The 26390-nt window shown below is 38.2% G+C and overlaps 1 protein-coding gene and 1 long non-coding RNA gene across 2 annotated transcripts in view; both read left to right on the top strand.

The window, feature by feature from the left end:
• The window catches only part of LOC124285730 (tyrosine-protein phosphatase 10D-like), a 104442-nt gene that overhangs the window by 61110 nt on the left and 16942 nt on the right, over positions 1–26390 (top strand). The window lies entirely within an intron of this gene.
• Positions 10589–11553, top strand: LOC124285735. Its single transcript, XR_006900876.1, has 3 exons — positions 10589–10688; positions 10915–11037; positions 11537–11553. It is a non-coding gene; the product is annotated as an uncharacterized LOC124285735 (long non-coding RNA).

The following is a 26390-nucleotide window of genomic DNA, read 5'->3' as shown; positions in this document are numbered from 1 at the left end:
TAGTATGATGATCTCCCTTCAGTTGTTGGCGATCACTAGCCCCGTTTTATTTTGTATTGTCCCTAATAGTCATATATTTATAAGTTAAATGCTAGTTTTAATACCTAAAATAGTGATATTCTAAATGTTTTACTGTCCTTTGTCGACAGATTTTATAATATTTATTCTTATCATATCAACTGTTTTAGTCAAAATATGGCTGAAATATTGCCCATATGACTAAAACTTTTAACTCACGCACTCACTCATAAACACGACAATGGACACTGCTTTTAGCGGCGATTTCTTATGGTAATGGAAATGAGTTTTTTCGAATACATGACACGTTTAATTGATAACAACCTTTTATTCTTTATCACGACCAGAGGTAAGTTTTGCTCCTGCATCAGTTAGGAGAATGCTGAGTCAGTGCAAAGAGCTATGTCGGTATATTAGTTGGGGTTAACGTTTTTGGAACAGAATTACATTTATAATATTCTTAACATTCACGAAAGTACTTTAGTATATACAAGGATTTTATATAACATGCCAAACGTCTCGATACAATGCCTGTAAACATCAGTTTCATATTTATAAATCTGTGAATTGACTCCTGCTACTTCCTTAGTGGCGGGGTATGTTAGAGGTTAAGGTGTTCAGCTCTGTTCATCCTGCAGAAACAATGGGTACCCGGTGGAATAAGTCATGTGACTATAACAGGCACCATGCGTTATCCGGGGTAATAATGTGCTGTGCTATTGATTGTTACCACTTTGAACATACCAGTGTGGAATTTGGTGCTATATAAATGGACATATTATTATTATCTTATTTGGACTTTGATCTCGTTGTTATGCATGTTTGGCAGTTTTCCTTTTTTTCAGGTTTTGTGAAGTTATTTATATATATTGTATTGGTGTGAAACTATATAACATTAATGTACATGCTGTCTATTTATAGAGGTCAATAATGGATTCAGTATTATGTTAACCATAGATGTTTTAACTATCTTTTTGTGATCTGTGACTAAATATTAGTACACCTACCAGTATATACTGACAAGTAAATATTCTTAAATTACTTCATTTACGTTACGTAATGGCGTTGCCTGTAGCCATTACGTAATAGTATCTTAGAGTGCATCACAATTAACACTTACATCTTTAGGTATCACTACATGTTTTCCTAAAATTTGATAAAACGCACCTGTTAATTGATACAGCATTACCTTTTGGGGTAGGAGAAACAACACATTTGTCTTCTTTATACTCCCACGTTATTATACTTCAGGGTTTTATAGCACGTCCGTCCTGGTTGAGGGTCTCCAGAGTTACTCGAAGTACACCTTCAACATCACAGCAGCTACTCCACTCGGAAACTCAAGTGTCTTGTCTGTGAATGAAACTGTCCAGACTAAAGAGTCAGGTACACAATGCTATAATCATCCTCATTATTTCTCTTTTAACTTTACAGCCATGTAGCTGGAACATTGCTGAGTGCGGCGCGAATCTCCTCATAAGAATCAAAAGTTCATATGGAATCACCAGGTGTATTCCGATTCGTTGTCTAGATTCGTTGATAGATGTATCAGGAATTAATTCAAGCGCCAACGACTGTATTTTGTCTAAGCTTACCTAACATGTTAGTGTTAACATTGTGTTTCTGTAGTCCCATCACCGCTAAAGAAATTCTGGGCCTCAGTCAACAGCTCTTCCAGTGTGACCCTGTTCTGGACCCACGCTGACCACCAGGACGGACCGACCACCTACTACATTACAGTAGGGGAAGCAACCAACCTAACCTCAGACATCTTCCAAGAGAAAAAGGTTGTCAGTGTCAGCGGTATGTCTTTTAATTTAAATGAAGACATATTGGTATATAGAGTGACATTCCGTTAAGTATATTGCTACATTAACTTACATTTCTACATTGAAAAGGAACCGAGTTAACAGCCCACTGCACAATCTGTAATTGTAGATGCTGGAAAAAGGACAGCATATATATATTATTACGGTACTCGATTGTTGACGGGTTAGTATTTGCAATCTGGTCAAGGCACTGCTTGTTTACGGGTTACAATCGGAGTGAACTACGGATGTAAATCAACGACGAGGACAGCTACAGGACACACTTCTGTCCTGGTATGTATCTCATCACACTGTGGAACTCGGTTGTCATATGTAAATTAAGTAGTGGTAGTAACAAGTTATCCATCCCTTCATGTTATTTCGAAAAATACAATCCGGTTAATGGCAAGGTGCTGCAGCTTCAAATGTTACCCCATTTGCCACTACAGTTGCCAAAATGGCCAAACTTAAAATTTTTCTGTATCTGTCCATAGAACTAGAGCATGTAACCACCCACTTTATGTTGCACTGGTGTTAGATTCACGTTGGATCAAGGTGGAAACCTTTAATGCCTCACCTTCCATAGTGGTTTTCTCGCACAAATATCCAAATGTGACGCATAAGGTACAAACTGGATGTCCGATGTAAATCCTGACTTGAACTGTAAGCGATAGTGATTCATAAACACGACAATGGGCACTGATTTTAGCGGCGATTTCTTGTGGTAATGGAAATGAGTTTTGTCGCATACATGGATGTTTTATTGATAACAACTGTTTATTCTTTATCATCTTTTACATAACATGCCAAACGTCTCGATACAACGCCCGTATACATCAGTTTCATATTTTACAAATCTGTGAATGAACTCCTCTTACTTCCTTAGCGGCGGGGTATGTTAGAGGTTAAAGTGTTCAGCTCTGTTCAACCAGCAGAAAAATGGGTACCCGGTGGAATAAGTCATGTGACCATAATTGGCACCATGGGTTATCCGGGGTAATAATGTCCTGTGCTATATATTGTTATCACTATGAGCATACCAGTGTGGAATTTGGTGCTATATAAATGGACATATTATTATTATCTTATTTGGACTTTGATCTTGTTGTTATGCATGTTTGGCAGGTTTTTTGAGGTTTTGTGAAATTATTGATATCTATTGCATTGGTGTAAAAGTATATAACATTAATGTACATGCTGTATATGTATATAAGTCAATAAGCGGATTCCGTATTATGTTAACCATAGATGTCTTAACTATCTTTTTGTGATCTGTGACTAAATATTAGTACACTGCCAGTATATCCTGACAAACAAGTTGTGTAAATATTCTTGACTTAGTTCATTCACGTTACGTAATGGAGTTGCCTGTAGCCACTACCTAATAGTACCTTAGCGTGCATCACAATTAACACTTACATCTTTAGATATCACTACATGTTTTCCTAAAATGTGATAAAACACACCTGATAAATGATACAGCATTACCTTTTGGGGTAGGAGAAACAACACATTTGTCTTCTTTATAGTCCCACGTTATTATACTTCAGGGTTCTATAACACATCCGTCCTGGTTGAGGGTCTCCGGAGTTACTGGAAGTACACCTTCAACATCACAGCAGCTACTCCACTCGGAAACTCAAGTGTCTTGTCTGTGAATGAAACTGTCCGGACTAAAGAGTCAGGTATGAAGTAAAAAGAGAACAAAGGTATTTTCCTCTTGTTCATTTCCAATACTATTACCTATCAGCACCTAATAATAACATATGACCTCAATTTGTCCATCGCTATTACCAATCAGTATGAATCAATTACTGCCTTCACTTATTAAGTGTCTAGTGAGTGAGTGAGTTTAGGATTACGCCGCACTCAGCATTATTGCAGGTTTTGGCATCAGTCATTAAATAATCGATGTGTCAACCAAGTCAGCGAGCCTCTAACAACAAGCCTCTAACAACAACCCTGATCTTCAGGGGTATTTTGAGCCTAAGCTTGTTACCTTATTAATGTCGTTGTCTTTATATGTACAGAGATGTCTATATCTTAGCATTATTAACCTGATGAAGGAATAACAATGTACTCCGAGTCAACGTGCATCTTATAACAGATGAGCTGGTGAGTTTCACTAAAATGATAAACATCTACGGCGCGTGCCCCTTCGGTAGGGCTTCCCTAATCAAGCTAAAAAGTAACAACCATATCTTGCAGTTCCTAATATACACCGCTTGCTAGTATAGAAACCTATTTAAAATACTATTGGACACCACTTTTGTAATTTATAACCTTAAACGCACCGGTCCATCTTAAGTATATTTTCAGCACACACCGATGGTAATTCATTAACACTTAGCTTTGATATAATCGTACATTTGTAATAGTAAAATCGACACCGTTACTTTTTTGTGTTACTAATAAAGAGTATGTTTCAATTATAGCTCCTGGAAAGGTTGAAAATCTTCGCATCGAGCCGATTCCAGGCAATTTTACGAGTGTGGAAGTCTTGTTCTCTTGTCCCAAGGAAACAGACAGACATGGCGACATAAAATATTACACACTGTCGTTTGAAGCTGAGGTATATGTTATGGCTGCTCAGATATAATTCTCTTTTTAAATATCAAGGTGCAAAGGAACATTTCATATTAATTTGATATGAAAAAGAATACGAATGATGTATACGTTCTTTCAGCTTAAGCATGTATGTTCATATAAATAAAAACATCTTTGGAAAGATTTATGAATGAAATAGATATTCACTTCATATGTATTGTGAAATATATTTACTGTTTTTACATTGACAGGGAGACAATGACAACAATGTGACAGAAAGTCCCAAAGGATTGAACATTTCAGCTGAACCTGAGTCGAACTGTAACTACTCACAGGTTGTATCCGTGACACCACAAACAAACTACAATTTTTCGGTGAGTTGGGAATGTCCTCCAGTTACTCTTTAAAGCTATAAACCCAAATGAGTCGCTACATATCTGACGTGATTATTTGACTGAACTAGCTGCTTTCATGAATAGTAGTCCACACAACAGTACCTAAGTGATTTCGGTGAGTGAGGGCAAACTGTTCACATAAGATGTGCAAACGAGTACTATTTATATATCCACTGAAGACTCATTTTTGCACATTCTTATGTGAAATCAATAATCGATGTTAACTTTGATGTGTTTGCACTCACATAAAATGTAGATTGCTCAAGCAAACATATTCACTGATCACAGTATATTGGGACACCACTAGTTGAACTGAAATGTACTTTTGGAACAACTGTACTTTATAATCCTATGCTTGCATCTGACATTTGATGAAACTAAAAAATTGTGCATCACAATACGGTAACTGTGTACATGTCGTTCCCCCTAACTTCCTCATCACAGGTTTAGAGATAAACTTGACGTGATTTGATTACAGGTACAAGCATTCAACACCCACGATGGAATCACTTCAACCACGAGTTATATCACACACACCGGAGGTACATCAAACTGTTCCTGACCTCAGACCTCGGTCAAAGCATTTATATCTAATGTGATCATTATTTTCTAAGTGACAAATCAACTGATGTTTAAATGTGCTCAACGTCATAAAACTTCTCAACATGATAATGAGGCATTTTGTTTATAGTCTTATCTGCACATGACATGAATATATCCGTTTCCATAGAGTCCGGTCCCGTGGCTAGTTTGGATGTATTGGATACAACAGCAGATTCCATCACAATACAATGGGCCAGACCATCACTTCCAAATGGCAACATCCTCGGGTATCTGATCAATGTTACATCAGACGGCAACGGTAGCCAAGTTATAAATGTAACGTGTGGACATCTTGAGGTAGGTGAGAGTACAATCATATGACACGTTTCTTAAGAAGTGAACAAAAGTGTAAAGACCTGTATACTGTATAAACATAATTACGATTCGCTCTGTGAATATATATATATATATGTTTTCACTTTATAGAGGAAGTTTACTATCTTATATGTAAGAAAAGCTTTTGCGTGCTTCAATATGGATATATGTGTTATTTAAAGTCACAGGAGAAGCACAGCTGTAAAACGAGTGGTGCTGTTGTCAACCATGATGGAAATGGGCAATACGACTACAATATTACAGCCTTGCAGTCCTACACCGACTATACAATAGTTATATCTAGTTTCAATATAAACGGAACAGGGGAGGAAAAGAACACCACTGTTCAAACGAGCATGTCTGGTACGTGTGATGATGTTAATGTTATTCAAACAAGGCTCTGAATTAGACAGATTCTGATTGGTCAAATGGGGTGTCTAGTTCCAGAGAACTGGAACTAGTGTACGTGTGTTTTTACAGTAAGATACTGCCGCATTGTATAGAAATCACGGAGGTGGAAGGAGCAAAATGTCCAAACTTAGTAGGCGTAGTATGAGATGCACAAGAGGTACGCTTACCTGATTGTATTATATTTCGTGATACCTTCAGATGAAAAAGCTGATCGCTGGTTCATCATAATTCGAAAATCACCAGAAACGTTAAGACACATTAGTTCGAACAATCAGTGGAAATATCAAAGAGACCATGGAGTATGTTTAAAATGTAATGCCTGTATCATAACCACCTGAAAAGTCTGTGTCTCAGAATCTCTTACGTTTTATAATTCCTACTCTGCTTGAAATGATAAATGGCGGTATTCATGAAACTCTAGGGTAGTTGCGACCAAGCAGTCTAAAATATACTGCTCATGCAAATGTCTGGTTGATCACGTCTTTCATCACTTATTCATCATCCTCCTAGTGTTGGGAATTGTTTGAAATCTCATAATAGATGATTGGTTCATTACAACGGGTCAAGCATCGAAAATAATTGGATAGCGTCCTTTATCAAATGTTCCTGGTTATGTTTGTTATTGAACCAAAAATAAAGACAAACAAAAACATTGCCATTCTTTTGGGTTTATTATTTTGCAAATTGCACAACATGCATTTGCAAAGTTCACATACATAAAGGATGACAAGTATATTAGGAACATAAATTTCCTGGAGTCAGTATAAGATGAATTCAGTCATGACTTGGAACGTGTTTGTAGTGCCCATGAAACCGACAAAACCAACCTGGTGAAATTTTTTGTAAATGCAAGTGTTCCACAACTTCCAAAATTGTTTGTCACGTTGTATTCGATTATGAGAAGACGTGATCGATTGGTCGGTGGTATAGTCATTGCGACCCATCTTCGATTAGTGCCCATGAAACCGACAAAACCAACCTGGTGAAAAAAAATTGTAAATGCAAGTGTTCCACAACTTCCAAAATTGTTTGTCACGTTGTATTCGATTATGAGAAGACGTGATCGATTGTCTAAAATATACTGCTCATGCAAATGTCTGGTTGATCACGTCTTTCATCACTTATTCATCATCCTCCTAGTGTTGGGAATTGTTTGAAATCTCATAATAGATGATTGGTTCATTACAACGGGTCAAGCATCGAAAATAATTGGATAGCGTCCTTTATCAAATTTTCCTGGTTATGTTTGTTATTGCACCAAAAATAAAGACAAACAAAAACATTGCCATTCTTTTGGGTTTATTATTTTGCAAATTGCACAACATGCATTTGCAAAGTTCACATACATAAAGGATGACAAGTATATTAGGAACATAAATTTCCTGGAGTCAGTATAAGATGAATTCAGTCATGACTTGGAACGTGTTTGTAGTGCCCATGAAACCGACAAAACCAACCTGGTGAAAAAAATTTGTAAATGCAAGTGTTCCACAACTTCCAAAATTGTTTGTCACGTTGTATTCGATTATGAGAAGACGTGATCGATTGGTCGGTGGTATAGTCATTGCGACCCATCTTCGATTAGTGCCCATGAAACCGACAAAACCAACCTGGTGAAAAAAAATTGTAAATGCAAGTGTTCCACAACTTCCAAAATTGTTTGTCACGTTGTATTCGATTATGAGAAGACGTGATCGATTGTCTAAAATATACTGCTCATGCAAATGTCTGGTTGATCACGTCTTTCATCACTTATTCATCATCCTCCTAGTGTTGGGAATTGTTTGAAATCTCATAATAGATGATTGGTTCATTACAACGGGTCAAGCATCGAAAATAATTGGATAGCGTCCTTTATCAAATGTTCCTGGTTATGTTTGTTATTGAACCAAAAATAAAGACAAACAAAAACATTGCCATTCTTTTGGGTTTATTATTTTGCAAATTGCACAACATGCATTTGCAAAGTTCACATACATAAAGGATGACAAGTATATTAGGAACATAAATTTCCTGGAGTCAGTATAAGATGAATTCAGTCATGACTTGGAACGTGTTTGTAGTGCCCATGAAACCGACAAAACCAACCTGGTGAAAAAAATTTGTAAATGCAAGTGTTTCACAACTTCCAAAATTGTTTGTCACGTTGTATTCGATTATGAGAAGACGTGATCGATTGGTCGGTCGTATAGTCATTGCGACCCATCTTCGATTAGTGCCCATGAAACCGACAAAACCAACCTGGTGAAAAAAAATTGTAAATGCAAGTGTTCCACAACTTCCAAAATTGTTTGTCACGTTGTATTCGATTATGAGAAGACGTGATCGATTGGTCGGTCGTATAGTCATTGCGACCCATCTTCGATTATTTCAATGAATCGGGCCACCACACCATGTTCGCAGAATCAGTTGGAATGTCTAGACACATTGCGCTTTCATCAAGAATGAATCAGTAGAAATATCAACCTGACCACTGTGATTGATTTTAGCGCCAACGACTGTATTTTGTCCAAGCTTACCGAGCTTGATAGTGTCAATATTATGTTTCTGTAGTTCCGTCACCGCCAAAAGAGTTCTGTGCCTCAGTCAACAGTTCGTCCAGTGTGACCCTGTTCTGGACCCACGCTGACCACCAGGACGGACCGACCACCTACTATATTACAGTTGGGGAAGCAGCCAACTTAACCTCAGACATCTTCCAAGAGAAAATGGTTGTCAGTGTCAGCGGTATGTCTTGGAGTTTTAATGAGGACGTATTGGGAAAAAACAAATTTACACCGTTTCTTCAATTACCATTACTACATTAACTAACATTTCTACATTGATAACAGGCGACTGCACTTGTAAATTTGTCGTTGATACTAGATTGAGTGACTGAGTGAGTGGGTGAGTTTTAGTTTTAGTTTTATTCCAGCAATATCACTGCGAGGAACACGGTAAATTAGATTCACACGCTGCACCATGTGGGGAAACGAACCGGGATCTTAGGCGTGACGAGCGAACGCTTTAACCACTTTGCTACCTCACCGCCCCTGATACCGAAATGAAAGAGTAGAGTTAAGTGAAACAGGCATGGCACGTTCATGGAAAAGCCAAGCATAGGTGATGTGTAGTCGATAGCTGACGATAAGCATTTGCAGCAGGGCCAAGATACTGACAGATTATGGTTCATTATCAATTACGCAAGCAAATCAACTACGAGGGTATCCCGGCAGCTGCACGTCTGTCCCGAGATTATCTTGATAATGTGGATTATCTTTAATGCTGTTATGTTGCTGTCCATTTACAAGTGGCACCGGATTCCAAATTGTGTTACCTATCGATTCCTGTAACCATATATTTTGATCAGAGACGAGACATTGGTCCTCATGCCAGTATATTTTGACAAACAAGTTGTGTAAATATTCTTCATTTTCTTCCTTAACATTTCTAATGGAGCAGCTTGTAGCCATAATGTAAAGCTAGCATGCATCACAATTAATACTTACTGCTATAGATAATTCATGTTTCCATAATGTCGATGAAACTACAACACATCTGACTTCGTTATATTCAGGGTTCTATAGCAAATCCGTTCTGGTTGAGAGTCTCCAGAGTTACTGGAATTACACCTTCAACATCACAGCAGCTACTCCAGTTGGAAACTCAAGTGTCTTGTCTGTGAATGAAACTGTCCGGACTAAAGAGTCAGGTATGAAGTAAACAGCGAACAAAGGTGTATTCCTTTTGTTCATTACCAATACTATTACCTATCAGCACCTAATAATAACATCTGACCTCAATTGGCCATCGCTATTACAAATCAGTATGAATCAATTACTGCCTTCACTTATTAAGTGTCTAGTGAGTGAGTGAGTTTAGGATTACGCCGCACTCAGCATTATTGCAGGTTTTTGACATCAGTATGTAAATAATCGATGTGTCAACCAAGTCAGCGAGCCTCTAACAACAAGCATGGGTCACTGAAGACCAATTCTAACCCTGATCTTGAAGTTTATTTTGTGTCTAAGCTTGTTACCTTATTAATGTCGTTGTCCTTATATGTACAGAGATGTCTATATCTTAGCATTATTAACCTGATGAAGGAATAACAATGTACTCCGAGTCAACGTGCATCTTATAACAGATGAGCTGGTGAGTTTCACTAAAATGATAAACATCTACGGCGCGTGCCCCTTCGGTAGGGCTTCCCTAATCAAGCTAAAAAGTAACAACCATATCTTGCAGTTCCTAATATACACCGCTTGCTAGTATAGAAACCTATTTAAAATACTATTGGACACCACTTTTGTAATTTATAACCTTAAACGCACCGGTCCATCTTAAGTATATTTTCAGCACACACCGATGGTAATTCATTAACACTTAGCTTTGATATAATCGTACATTTGTAATAGTAAAATCGAAACCGTTACTTTTTTATGTTACTAATAAAGAGTATGTTTCAATTATAGCTCCTGGAAAGGTTGAAAATCTTCGCATCAAGCCGATTCCAGGCAATTTTACGAGTGTGGAAGTCTTGTTCTCTTGTCCCAAGGAAACAGACAGACATGGCGACATAAAATATTACACACTGTCGTATGAAGCTGAGGTATATGTTATGGCTGCTCAGATATAATTCTTTTTCTAAAAATCAAGGTGCAAAGGAACATTTCATATTAATTTGATATGAAAAAGAATACGAATGATGTATACGTTCTTTCAGCTTGAGCATGTATGTTCATATAAATATAAACATCTTGGGAAAGATTTATGAATGAAATAGATATTCACTTCATATGTATTGTGAAATATATTTCCTTGTTTTACATTGACAGGTAGACAATGACAACAATGTGACAGAAAGTCCCAAAGGATTGAACATTTCAGCTGAACCTGAGTCGAACTGTAACTACTCACAGGTTGTATCCGTGACACCACAAACAAACTACACTTTTTCGGTGAGTTGGGAATGTCCTCCAGTTACTCTTTAAAGCTATAAACCCAAGTGAGTCGCTACATATCTGACGTGATTATTTGACTGAACTAGCTGCTTTCATGAATCGTAGTCCACACAACAGTACCTAAGTGATTTCGGTGAGTGAGAGCCAACTGTTCACATAAGATGTGCCAACGAGTACTATTTTTATATCCACTGAAGACTCATTTTTGCACATTCTTATGTGAAATCAATAATCGATGTAAACTTTGATGTGTTTACGCTCACATAAAATGTAGATTGCTCAAGCAAACATATTCACTGATCACAGTATATTGGGACACCACTAGTTGAACTGAAATGTACTTTTGGAACAACTGTACTTTATAATCCTATGCTTGCATCTGACATTTGATGAAACTAAAAAATTGTGCATCACAATACGGTAACTGTGTACATGTCGTTCCCCCTAACTTCCTCATCACAGGTTTAGAGATAAACTTGACGTGATTTGATTACAGGTACAAGCATTCAACACCCACGATGGAATCACTTCAACCACGAGTTATATCACACACACCGGAGGTACATCAAACTGTTCCTGACCTCAGACCTCGGTCTAAGCATTTATATCTAATGTGATCATTATTTTCTAAGTGACAAATCAACTGATGTTTAAATGTGCTCAACGTCATAAAACTTCTCAACATGATAATGAGGCATTTTGTTTATAGTCTTATCTGCACATGACATGAATATATCCGTTTCCATAGAGTCCGGTCCCGTGGCTAGTTTGGATGTATTGGATACAACAGCAGAATCCATCACAATACAATGGGCCAGACCATCACTTCCAAATGGCAACATCCTCGGGTATCTGATCAATGTTACATCAGACGGCAACGGTAGCCAAGTTATAAATGTAACGTGTGGACATCTTGAGGTAGGTGAGAGTACAATCATATGACACGTTTCTTAAGAAGTGAACAAAAGTGTAAAGACCTGTATACTGTATAAACATAATTACGATTCGCTCTGTGAATATATATATATATATATATATATATGTTTTCACTTTATAGAGGAAGTTTACTATCTTATATGTAAGAAAAGCTTTTGCGTGCTTCAATATGGATATATGTGTTATTTAAAGTCACAGAAGAAGCACAGCTGTAAAACGAGTGGTGCTGTTGTCAACCATGATGGAAATGGGCAATACGACTACAATATTACAGCCTTGCAGTCCTACACCGACTATACAATAGTTATATCTTGTTTCAATATAAACGGAACAGGGGAGGAAAAGAACACCACTGTTCAAACGAGCATGTCTGGTACGTGTGATGATGTTAATGTTATTCAAACAAGGCTCTGAATTAGACAGATTCTGATTGGTCAAATGGGGTGTCTAGTTCCAGAGAACTGGAACTAGTGTACGTGTGTTTTTACAGTAAGATACTGCCGCATTGTATAGAAATCACGGAGGTGGAAGGAGCAAAATGTCCAAACTTAGTAGGCATAGTATGAGATGCACAAGAGGTACGCTTACCTGATTGTATTATATTTCGTGATACCTTCAGATGAAAAAGCTGATCGCTGGTTCATCATAATTCGAAAAATCACCAGAAACGTTAAGACACATTAGTTCGAACAATCAGTGGAAATATCAAAGAGACCATGGAGTATGTTTAAAATGTAATGCCTGTATCATAACCACCTGAAAAGTCTGTGTCTCAGAATCTCTTACGTTGTATAATTCCTACTCTGCTTGAAATGATAAACGGCGGTATTCATGAAACTCTAGGGTAGTTGCGACCAAGCAGTCTAAAATATACTGCTCATGCAAATGTCTGGTTGATCACGTCTTTCATCACTTATTCATCATCCTCCTAGTGTTGGGAATTGTTTGAAATCTCATAATAGATGATTGGTTCATTACAACGGGTCAAGCATCGAAAATAATTGGATAGCGTCCTTTATCAAATGTTCCTGGTTATGTTTGTTATTGCACCAAAAATAAAGACAAACAAAAACATTGCCATTCTTTTGGGTTTATTATTTTGCAAATTGCACAACATGCATTTGCAAAGTTCACATACATGAAGGATGACAAGTATATCAGGAACATAAATTTCCTGGGGTCTATAAGATGAATTCAATCATGACTTGGAACGTGCTTGTATTGCTTATGAAACCGACAAATCCAACCTGGTGAAAAAAATTGTAACTGCTAACAAGTGTTCCACAACTTCCAAAATTGTTTGTCACGTTGTATTCGATTATGAGAAGACGTGATCGATTGGTCGGTGGTATAGTCATTGCGACCCATCTTCGATTATTTCAATGAATCGGGCCACCACACCATGTTCGCAGAATCAGTTGGAATGTCTAGACACATTGCGCTTTCATCAAGAATGAATCAGTAGAAATATCAACCTGACCACTGTGATTGATTTTAGCGCCAACGACTGTATTTTGTCCAAGCTTACCGAACTTGATAGTGTCAATATTATGTTTCTGTAGTTCCGTCACCGCCAAAAGAGTTCTGTGCCTCAGTCAACAGTTCGTCCAGTGTGACCCTGTTCTGGACCCACGCTGACCACCAGGACGGACCGACCACCTACTATATTACAGTTGGGGAAGCAGCCAACTTAACCTCAGACATCTTCCAAGAGAAAATGGTTGTCAGTGTCAGCGGTATGTCTTGGAGTTTTAATGAGGACGTATTGGGAAAAAACAAATTTACATCGTTTCTTCAATTACCATTACTACATTAACTAACATTTCTACATTGATAACAGGCGACTGCACTTGTAAATTTGTCGCTGATAACGGATTGAGTGAGTGAGTGGATGGGTGAGTTTTAGTTTTAGCAATATTCCAGCAATATCACTGCGAGGAACACGGTAAATTAGATTCACACGCTGCACCATGTGGGGAAACGAACCGGGAACTTAAGCGTGACGAGCGAACGCTTTAACCACTTTGCTACCTCACCGCCCCTGATACCGAAATGAAAGAGTAGAGTTAAGTGAAACAGGCATGGCACGTTCATGGAAAAGCTAAGCATAGGTGATGTGTAGTCGATAGCTGACGATAAGCATTTGCAGCAGGGCCAAGATACTGACAGATTAAGGTTTATTATCAATTACGCAAGCAAATCAACTACGAGGGTATCCCGGCAGCTGCACGTCTGTCCCGAGATTATCTTGATAATGTGGATTATCTTTAATGCTGTTATGTTGCTGTCCATTTACAAGTGGCACCGGATTCCAAATTGTGTTACCTATCGATTCCTGTAGCCATATATTTTGATCAGAGACGAGACATTGGTCCTCATGCCAGTATATTTTGACAAACAAGTTGTGTAAATATTCTTCATTTTCTTCCTTAACATTTCTAATGGAGCAGCGTGTAGCCATAATGTAAAGGTAGCATGCATCACAGTTAATACTTACTGCTATATATAATTCATGTTTCCATAATTTCGATGAAACTTCAACACATCTGACTTCGTTATCTTCAGGGTTCTATAGCACATCCGTTCTGGTTGAGAGTCTCCAGAGTTACTGGAATTACACCTTCAACATCACAGCAGCTACTCCAGTTGGAAACTCAAGTGTCTTGTCTGTGAATGAAACTGTCCGGACTAAAGAGTCAGGTATGAAGTAAACAGCGAACAAAGGTGTATTCCTTTTGTTCATTACCAATACTATTACCTATCAGCACCTAATAATAACATCTGACCTCAATTGGCCATCGCTATTTCAAATCAGTATGAATCAATTACTGCCTTCACTTATTAAGTGTCTAGTGAGTGAGTGAGTTTAGGATTACGCCGCACTCAGCATTATTGCAGGTTTTTGGCATCAGTATGTAAATAATCGATGTGTCAACCAAGTCAGCGAGCCTCTAACAACAAGCATGGGTCACTGAAGACCAATTCTAACCCTGATCTTCACGTTTATTTTGTGTCTAAGCTTATTACCTTATTAATGTCGTTGTCCTTATATGTACAGAGATGTCTATATCTTAGCATTATTAACCTGATGAAGGAATAACAATGTACTCCGAGTCAACGTGCATCTTATAACAGATGAGCTGGTGGGTTTCACTAAAATGATAAACATCTACGGCGCGTGCCCCTTCGGTAGGTCTATCCTTATCAAGCTAAAAGGTAACAACCATATCTTGCAGTTCCTAATATACACCGCTTGCTAGTATAGAAACCTATTTAAAATACTATTGGACACCACTTTTGTAATTTATAACCTTAAACGCACCGGTCCATCTTAAGTATATTTTCAGCACACACCGATGGTAATTCATTAACACTTAGCTTTGATATAATCGTACATTTGTAATAGTAAAATCGACACCGTTACTTTTTTATGTTACTAATAAAGAGTATGTTTCAATTATAGCTCCTGGAAAGGTTGAAAATCTTCGCATCGAGCCGATTCCAGGCAATTTTACGAGTGTGGAAGTCTTGTTCTCTTGTCCCAAGGAAACAGACAGACATGGCGACATAAAATATTACACACTGTCGTATGAAGCTGAGGTATATGTTATGGCTGCTCAGATATAATTCTTTTTCTAAAAATCAAGGTGCAAAGCAACATTTCATATTAACTTGATATGAAAGAGAATATGAATGATGTATACGTTCTTTCAGCTTGAGCATGTATGTTCATATAAATATAAACATCTTGGGAAAGATTTATGAATGAAATAGATATTCACTTCATATGTATTGTGAAATATATTTACTGTTTGTACGGTGACAGGTAGACAATTACAACAATGTGACAGAAAATCCCAAAGGATTGAACATTTCAGCTGAACCTGAGTCGAACTGTAACTACTCACAGGTTGTATCCGTGACACCACAAACAAACTACAATTTTTCGGTGAGTTACTCTTTAAAGGTCACATGCAACGTAAAACACAACTTTGCAGATTCTGATACCTTTCGGTATGGACTTACCGAAACAAATCGTCAAAAATGCAAATTCAACTTATAAAGTTGAAAAATAACGCGATGAAAAAAAACGCGCGAAATCGGAGTTCAAACGTTTCACTAATTTTCCCCAGACTTTTCTGGGGAAAACGGGTTTCAACAGCTGGGCTGCGCTCATAGCACGTGCGCAGTGAAATAGGTTCGCGCAACTTGGAAGCGGGTTGTCCGGTGAATACTCGGTGAAGGCTTTGGTGTGAGCTATTTTTCTAATGTTTTGTTGATATCTCACAGGCGCGAGCTTTTTATATGTTATGACAGTAAATTAACTGTTTATATAATTTCACAACACGTTCTTCTTACCGAGTCACTTTCTCAGTTCGATGCTTAAAAGCAATGTCATTATTTAGCGTTGACAGAATTTCTAACTGTGATATAGATATGTCGTTGTCACAGACAAAACTCAATGTCTTGTTTTATTGACATCTGTGTGTCTGCCTGCCTGTCTGCTAATGACAATATTCAATACACATCTGCTATCACTGACCACATGCAATTTGAACTTAACACCAATCGGGCTATACACCATAAACAAAATGCATTGATTTATGGCCCGAGTTCGGTCTCTGTCACATTATGTAATTACACAGACAGGCAGGTGTGATAGTTGAACACATGACATGTTATGATGTCTGTTGATTGCAAAATGTTATACAAAAAAAATGAGCATGTATTTACAAAACCCAACATCTCTACATATACACACACAATAAGCCGTGAGGACATCTGCAAATGAACCAGCCGTTACACTTGAGTGCACACCCACCCGCTCTGACTGGGTTCGGTATCCCGGCTGCTTCGTTTTCTTGGGAAGTAAACCGAAGTACACAATATTGCACTTTTGATTTGCGATTGTACGCTTATAATTTTGTTTATATGTTTTTTCATAACCAGCAATGTATATCATATGTCACGAATAAGTGATAATTGTGTTTTAATTATGTTTGATTTTTTGGTTGCATGTGACCTTTAAAGCTATAAACCAAAGTGAGTCACTGCATATCTGACGTGATTACTTGACTGAACTAGTGCTTTCATGAATCGTAGTCCACACAACAGTACCTAAGTGATGGGACACTTGATAATCGCTGTATCAAATATAGATATGTAAAGGACCGTGTAAGCTGTGTTCATATTGCACCGAGAATACAAAAAATGTTCAGTTAAGTCGAGAGTCTATAGTTCCAGAAATTTTTCCATTTACATATCTAGTGACACTTTGCCTTCTTTCAATTACAGGTTGTGGCTCATGATTCGTTTCCAGGCAGTGAGACAACTAAACATTATTTCGCAAAAGCTGGGAGTAAGTGTGTTTCTGACATTTCAATCAGTCACATGCAGAACTTAACGTATCTACTCCATTTGGGATACACGTATATACAACTGATGCATACGCGGTGATAGAAATTAGAAACACTGTCATTCGATTGTCTAAATAAAACAGAAGAACCGACTTGGCAAAAATGGTTTTTCAATACTAGTACCGTTCTTCTTTTGAAATGAATGTACATGTGAAGTTCTGTTTGTTAATGATAAACCAATATCATGTCATCTAACTGCACAATGTGCATTGTGCTATAGCGCCAGAGAAGGTATCGGATTTCATGAGGACGTCCACCACCAGCACCTCCATCAGCCTGTCCTGGGAACCTCCCACATATCTTAACGGCTACATCCTGGGATACGCCCTGTATGTCCACACAGAAGATAGGGAGTGTCAGCAGGCTGTGTACATTGTCTGTACTGACTGCCAGTCTCATGGACCCTTCAGAGTGGGTATATCAAATGGCATATCAACAGCCATGACAGGGTACAGAATTTAACTACCCTCTGTCTGCATTGCCAGTTTACTGAGGCGTATGCTCAGCCAAAGCATATTGACCTTTAAATATTTCATGTCACAGTAATGTCAGCGATGTCCTCTTTTTCGTGACTCAAAGTTAAATGTTATTTTCATGTCCTACTACATTAATATCCCAGAGAAAAGAAAAGTTAAGCAAGTCTCAAGGCAGCACTCAACAAATCTGTGACATCAGTTCTTATTCCTTACTCTGATTATAAAGCTAGCATTAGGAGTTACATCCGTGATCTCCTGCAGTAGAAGTGGGACACCCAAGTAGGTATCAATAGATTACATGAAATAATACCATATATTGGTCACACCTACTTGGATTGTCAGTTCAGATTTCAGGATGTCATACGCGTTATACTCACAAATACCTGTTAAAAGGTGAAGATCCTCCGTTTTGTATCCCTTGTGATGAGAGAACCATGGTCAAGCATGTCTTGCTTGACTGTGTTGAATTTTCCATCACAAGGGATAAATATTTCAAAGTCAAAACTGTTAAGGATCTTTTTAATAATGTCAATTATCATTGAATTATGATTAATATGTTTTGTACATACATGCATTTTTAGTATTGGTGAGTCTTCCTGAGAGGGTATGTAAGTCCCAAAGCATTCTACGTACATTTAAACCTACTGTTATTTTTAATTGTAGGATATATGTTCTTTTAATTTACGTCTAGATTGTCAAAAATTGCTGACAGCTGAAGGGATGAGTAAATCCAACTGGGGTCCATGCAGGTAGCAAAAGTAAAGTAAGTCCCCATGGGCCCTGGTTTGGTGAGCTACCTTCAGTTGTTGGCGATCTATAGCCCATTTTTATACTGTGTTGTCCTAATTTGAAATCCAATTTTAGAGAGAGTTGCTAGTCTTATTCCTTGATACTGTGATATTCTATGTGATTTTCTGTCCTTCGTCGGCAGGTTTTTATAATTTATATGTATTTATGGTGAATTCACAACTTGTTTATAGTCACGATATGGCTGAAATATTGCCGATGTAACTTAAAATCTTAACTCATTCACTCACTGATATATGTGGTCTCACCTTAGGCAAGTGATTTTGTTCAAAATTGCCCCTGTTCACCCAGCAGAAAATGGTACCCGGTGAAATATGTCATGTGACTTTTAGCCTTCTAGCGCCTCAGAGGCAGCTTGGGTTATCCGGGGTAATTTTAATCAATTTCTGATTGCAGCGTCCAGTGGGCAACTAGTCAGATGGATACTAGGCGCTATATTCATGAATTATTATCATATTATTATCTATTATACAAATAGTCCGAATTTCATGTTCACAAGTTACCTATTTCCCTAAAATCGACAATGGAAAGATTAGGTCACTCAAATGTGCATGTACAATCTCTTTGATGCAAAATGCAATGTACACCTGAAGTATGCAAACACATCTACACGCATTAATATCATCAGTCTATTTTTCCATTTTCTTGAGTGCAAGTGATGTTCATAGCAGTAATATTTTCAGCAGTGTCCTATCATGATTTCTTCCTTCTTTAATCATCTGTATCTGGCTTCTTCAGGTTGAGGATGACAGGTGTCGTCGATCCCGAAATGTCACTGTACAAAAACTCGAAACATCTCCCACCAACTATAACGTCACCACCCTTTTGTCGTACACTAACTACACCTTCACCGTGGCTGCTGTCGATAACTTCAGCATGGGGATTAACACGTCTCTAGCAGTACAGACAGACATTGGTGGTAAATACGTTTGAATCAGTTCAACTCATATTGCAAATGAGATGAAACCTATCGCTATCTTTAAATGGGATTCGTTTAATATTCCCAGGAACGATTTTGTAAAGAAAATGCAGATTCTGAATATATCCACTGATATGCTGCATGTGTGATAACTAGAAAAAGTGAAGTCATATCTGTTTGGATTATATTAATGATACTTTTCAACGTACTAGTTCCATTGGTGCCTGGAAATCTCTCCGCATCTGTGGTAAACGCATCGTCGGTGGAAGTTACCTGGACTCCCCCGACTCACAAGTCTGGACCGACGAACTACACGATTATCCCACAACAGGCTACCGAAAGACTTTCTTCAACGTTCGAGAACATAAGAAATGTTACTGTGAACGGTAGGTGTATAGTTAAGGCGCATCAGCCTAACACATTTCCACAATGTCTATGATCACATGATATAAATATATTGTTTTATGATAACGATCTATCCTCCCGAGGCACATTTCCCCAAACATTTATGATATATTTGTTAGTTTTGAAATATTCTTTGACTTCCGTCTGGTTGATGCCCGAGCGCAAAAAGGTGATATATATAATGTTGTTCAATTTTTTTTATCACCGTTACCTTTGTCGGTGCACTTATGCAAGTAAAGGGATTTGCTCTTTAAATACTAAACACATTTCCGGAAAATATCTAGGACTGTCTGTTCTACAAACCAGATAATTAATACTTGCTGTTGATTTTACACTCTAAGAAAGGAAATTTAATAGTGTAGGTCCTTGCGCATTTATATGATATGCGGTAGATCCAGTGCCGCCCAAGTGCACTTCTCGTATAACTTTCACTTTTCAGAGTTTGTGAACATGTGTTTCAGCAAAAACATCTTGGCATCCAAAGAGTCTAAAATGCATGTTAATGCCATTCACGCTTTTTCATAATGTGCGAGCTAATGGTGATTGCTTCATGTAAACACGTATAATCAATTAGATTATTTACAGTAACTACCTCGTTATCACTTGACGTCCTGTCACTGACAATGAAATCAGAGCGTGTAATATTATAACGACGCATGGCACAATGAAAAGAACATCACCCTGTTTCCAGTTGGAATCGTGTTTACCGTTCTTGGTAAGAATGACGGTAAAAGAGGTATTTGTAGTGAAACAAAAATTTCGTTTATTTGGGAACTAATTATCGTGGGTGGCAGTGGTAGCTTGTATTTAACAAAGAGCGACAAAACACTTATCACATCCATAAGAAAGTGCCTGCCAGAATTGTACGATTCCGACAATAATATGAACATGTCTTTCATGTTGAACAAAATTCCAATAGCTCAAACCTTTCCTGTTCACTATTTGACAACCAATGGATAACCATTCTTGCTCTTGAGAGCATTATACGACCTTGCTCAGTTGTTGCATTACGGTTTCAATATCCAAGGCCTAGTAAAGCTTTCAAAAGGTTTAATGGTAGACACATGGAGGAAATTTCAAAATCTGATGCATAGTAACAAAAATGATTTTCGATGCAATTTCCTATTTAGGCGTGTACAACGAACTTTTTCAGGAGAACAACTGACTATCCTCACATATGTTTATGACGGATGCCACCGGTGGGGCAGAATACACTCATCATTATTATTGATTGTGATTCACTTGGACCAGGTATTATTTGGTTGTGATTCATAAACCTATATTTACGAAATACTCGGAATAGTGCAGTGGATTTCGCGGTTAGCAAATATTTAAAATGAAGGTGGAAAGGGTTTTGACCCTATTTAGGAGTCACTATTACATAGTGATGATATCAGGTGTTCACGAATAGGTGTGCCTGCCCCATCAGTGGCAATCGTCATAAATTTAGCTCGTCATGCTGATGACGTTTCCACTAGTCTATATAAAGGTACAGGGAGTAGAACCCGCTCTTTGTGTCAACAGCAGATTGCTTAATTATAAAGGAGTATTATCCAAGGAAATCATGATTGTACGTCGCTTTTAGTGATGCAAAATAGTAATGAGACACATTCTTCTTAAACCAATCTGAAATCAACCTATGCAAATGTTCTGTCCGTCAGGTTACAAATCATCTAAAACAGCCATTAACGGCCTTTTTAGCTCATGGAGGTACACATTCAGCATTGTAGCCAGTACATCTAAAGGAGGTTCCCTTCCCGTAGACTTAGGAAGAAACATCATAACCCAGGAATCTCGTAAGTATTGGTTTCCTATTGTAATGCAGTATCATCATCTCATTAGCTATAGGACCTAGCCGGAATGTGTTTTTGTCAATGTCTTGTAAATAGTCCAGTTAGTCCTTGATGTATCCATGAAGTTCTTTAATTTTTGTTCATAATCAAAATTTATGATTACATAATATTTTTCAGAACCTTGTGAAGTACAGAATTTGACAGTTTCATCGATTCCTGGGAATTTTACTGCTGTTCATCTGGCCTGGGACTGCCCAAAAGAAACAGAAAGGAACGGCTTTATCAGGAATTACACGATACAGTATTCGGATTCGGTATGATACCACGATGTTCACCAAAATTCAAACAACGACACACACTTCTATCTCCCGAGTCTTGTAAAAGACTGTGGTCAGATATATCAGGACTCAAATGATACTGACTGCATGTTATTTAGTAAGGTCTTATACCAAGCAGGAGATGAAAAGTATATGTTGTTTGAATATTGATATTGCCAGATTGATGTGCTAGAATCTGAGCATAAATTATCTAAATGAATCTATATCTATATTGGGATCTTTTAATTATCATGATAAACAGTTACCAGAAGAATGAAATTGTATATGTAATAGACAGGGATTTATAGCTTGAAAGTAATGATCATTCTGGACTGATGTACATGAACAATGTAGCTATTAGTACAATGGGATGAATTGTGTCTTGACAAGGCAAGGCATTTTTATATCATCACATGCACGTTTTGCTTCTCCAACTAGGACGTCAGGCAAAATAACTTTTACACCACTTAATAAGAACAGACACGCACAACACAACTTCAGGCCTTGTGTAAATCTACCTACATATTTACTAAACGTTTCTAAAGACTTTGTAAATGTGAGAGGGTAGCTATTAAGCGCCTGTGTTATTTATGCAAGATATGAGGAAAACTCGCATCACGTGTATTCCTCTCAAATATAACAAACATCGCAAGCATAGTATCTAAAAACATATCGCCTGCACAGACTATGCGTATGGTGAGGTGGTGAGGTGAAATTGGGTTTAACGTCGTGTTTGAGAATATTTCGCTCATATGATGACGTGCATGCGTGTGTACTTGTATGTGCGGCTGCTTGTACTAGCCCAGACTGAAGCTAATTGTATAGTGCTATAGCCCACTGAGATACCATGCCGCAGTGAAGCATGAATACCCCACTCAGACACATTATACTGACTCCGAGTCGACCAGCCGAGCACCAGGCAGGGACCAACAAGTACCATATTTTAACGTCTTTTGGTATGACGCGGTCGGGGATCGAACCCGCAACCCCTCCGCTCTCCGGGCGGACGCTCTAACCACTACACCACGGAGGTGGCCCTGTGCGTATGTGGGCACAAGTCATAAAAATATGACATTTACATCCTTGGTAATCTTGTTTGTTCGTTCTGTTTGCCTTATCTCCATATTGTTCTTTCCCTTCAGTATCCACAAATAGTCCCAGGATTATTGGTTGTCCTTCTAAAAGGCAGAACACCTGTGAAGTTTTATGCCGCCTTCAATAGTTTATTACTGTTCTTCATCACAGGCCCTCTTGTCTTTGCGGGGCGGTGGGGTAGCCTGGTGGTTAAAGCGTCCGCTCGTCACGCCGAAGTCCCGGGTTCGAATCCCCACATGGGCACAATGTGTGAAGCCCATGTCCCCAGCCGTGATATTGCTGGAATATTGCTAAAAGCGGCGTAAAACCACACTCAGGGCCTGTGTTACTCATGTGTGGAAAATTACATTGGTTTTACATCAACAAAGCTGTAACACTAACCTTAATCCGAAGAAAAACTTACAACGTTGATTTCCAGGTAGCAGTATCTATGGTTTATGGCCATTATGAACCTGAGGATCCATGTGACAAGGTACATACTGCCATCTTACCAGTACGACCAGAACACGACTACACATTCACGGTAAGTATTAATTTAACAAAACAGTTTACGTGATCAATCCATTCCTCGATGAAGAGGACGTTACACATTAAGGGATCAACACCATTTTATAGTTGGCACGCATTAATGAATATATCTAGAGGCACCATTATTTTCACTGTGTACAAAGAGTTTCAATGGGGTGGGACTAGGTCTACACCATGACATGAAACAAGTGGTCTCATGGCATGTCAGCCTTTCTGATCGCGGAAAGTGTTTTTGACCGTACGAATAACACCCATCCTTGATTTAGTCCAGGAGGAGGCAGCTGAAAACTTTGAAATCGTAGCCTCCCCAGTACTGATTTTGTTTGACGCTATTTCAGTTAGTATGATGTCTTGGGCTCAAGAAAAGGCCTGTAATACTCTCAGATTGTGGTATCAGTTTTTTACAGGCCATTGTATGTGGCGGGGTTCTGCGAGCATTTTCGTCACATTTCGTTTGGTCAAACAAAATCAGTACTGGGGAGGCTACGAAATCCTATTTCTAGGCCCCTTTTGAGATTCTCCTCCTGAACTAATAAGACTACTGATCATACATAGATATACTGATCGACATATTCGTCCCTCTGAATTTTGTCGTTTATGTTCAAGACTCAGTTCCTGGCTGGTGGGAGCATAATCCTAATTCAGGAAGAGTACTTCTAAATTCAGCAATTGAGTTGTGACTAACTAAATTCTAATTAAAATGTTAATATTGACTTCGAGCTTCGCAATGACATCAGTCCACCAAATCACGGCCGCATGTTATCTCCACATAAACGTACTCGTAGATCAACAACTGCAAACAGACTGAGTTTTTTGTCGTCGTTTATGTCACGAAGTAAAACTGAGATGTTGTGTAAAAGAATCACACAACGTGTGACTGCATGGTATGTCCAGTGCCTCTCGTAGTAGGAAATGGGATTCACAGGCAATGAATGTTTATCTTCAAGGAGCTTGTTTGGTGAATCTTTTATGTGTTTGATGCAGTGAGTAGAGTGTTAGTTTGGAAAGGCCTTAAGTTAAATAGGCTTTCTGGTACTGGTCAAATCCTTATTCGAATGGCCCTAACCGGGCCTGACAGGTATGGAATCTGAGCATAAACATGTTCCTGTCGAACGGTTATCTCACTAGGTGGCAGTTATCACACGCTAAAACTAAATCCTATGGACATACAAGTATGCTGCCTCCAGTTGACATTTGCACACATACAACGTCACTGTAATTAACTGTAGTTTTGTTAACATTAGAATTTGAAGCCGTTTGGTTCTGTTTCCCGAATTCCATACTATGCATTTTAGCATTTTAGTAAAATTCTCATTTTTAAAATAAAAAGGTTTCCGCTAATGCGATGTACAGAGGCAAGCCGAAACAATCAAAGGCGTTCCATGCCACTGCTGGAAGTGAGTACTTATTATTAAAACATTTAGTATTTTTTTAGAGTTGCTTGCATTAAAACTTTTTCAGCCTGAAAACGAAATGAAGTAACATATTACAGGAATGCGCCGTATTGCAGGCAATACATTGTGTGTTAAAGGTCACATGCAACCAAAAAATCAAACATAATTAAAACACAATTATCATTTCTTCATGACATATAATATGCATTGCTGATTATGAAAAAACAAATAAACAAAATTAAAAGCGTACAATCGCAAATCAAAAGTGCAATATTGTGTACTTGGGTTTACCTCCCTCGAAACGAAGCAGCCGGGATACCGAACCCAGTCAGAGCGGGTGGGTGTGCACTCAAGTGTAACGGCTGGTTCATTAGCAGATGCCGCCTTCATGGCTCATTGTGTGTGTATATATAGAGATGTTTGGTTTTGTAAATACATGCTCATTTTTTGTGTATAACATTTTGCAATCAACAGACATCATAACATGTCATGTGTAAAAGTATCACACCTGCCTGTCTGTGTAATTACATAATGTGACAGTGACCGAACTCGGGCCATAAATCAATGCGTTTTGTTTATGGTGTATAGCCTGATTGGTGTTAAGTTCAAATTGCATGTGGTCAGTGATCGCAGTTGTGTATTGAATATTGTCATTAGCAGACAGGCAGGCAGACACACAGGTGTCAATAAAACAAGACATTGAGTTTTGTCTGTGACAACTACATATCTATATCACAGTTAGAAATTGTGTCAACGCTAAATAATGACATTGCTTTTAAGTATCGAACTGAGAAAGTGTCTCGGTAAGAAGAACGTGTGGTGAAATAGACAAATGAAATTATATAAACAGTTAATTTACTGTCATAACATATAAAAAGCTCGCGCCTGTGAGATATCAAAAAAACATTAGAAAAATAGCTCACACCAAAGCCTTCACCGAGTATTCACCCGACAACCCGCTTCCAAGCTGCGCGAACCTATTTACTTGCGCACGTGCTATGAGCGCAGCCCAGCTGTTGAAACCCGTTTTCCCCAGAAAAGTCGGGGGAAAATTAGTGAAACGTTTGAACTCCGATTTCGCGCGGTTTTTTTCATCGCGTTATGTTTCAACTTTATAAGTTGAATTTGCATTTTTGACGATTTGTTTCGGTATGTCCATACCGAAAGGTATCAGAATCTGCAAAGTTGTGTTTTACGTTGCATGTGACCTTTAATATAACAGAAATTCAGACTATATAAAGTGAAAAAATGAAATAATATTAT

Source organism: Haliotis rubra, unplaced genomic scaffold (genome assembly GCF_003918875.1).
Source record: "Haliotis rubra isolate DU_JTF1 unplaced genomic scaffold, ASM391887v1 Scf368, whole genome shotgun sequence".
Taxonomy (NCBI): domain Eukaryota; kingdom Metazoa; phylum Mollusca; class Gastropoda; order Lepetellida; family Haliotidae; genus Haliotis; species Haliotis rubra.
Note: the sequence above shows the minus strand (reverse complement) of the source record. Positions and strands in the feature narration are given on the sequence as shown.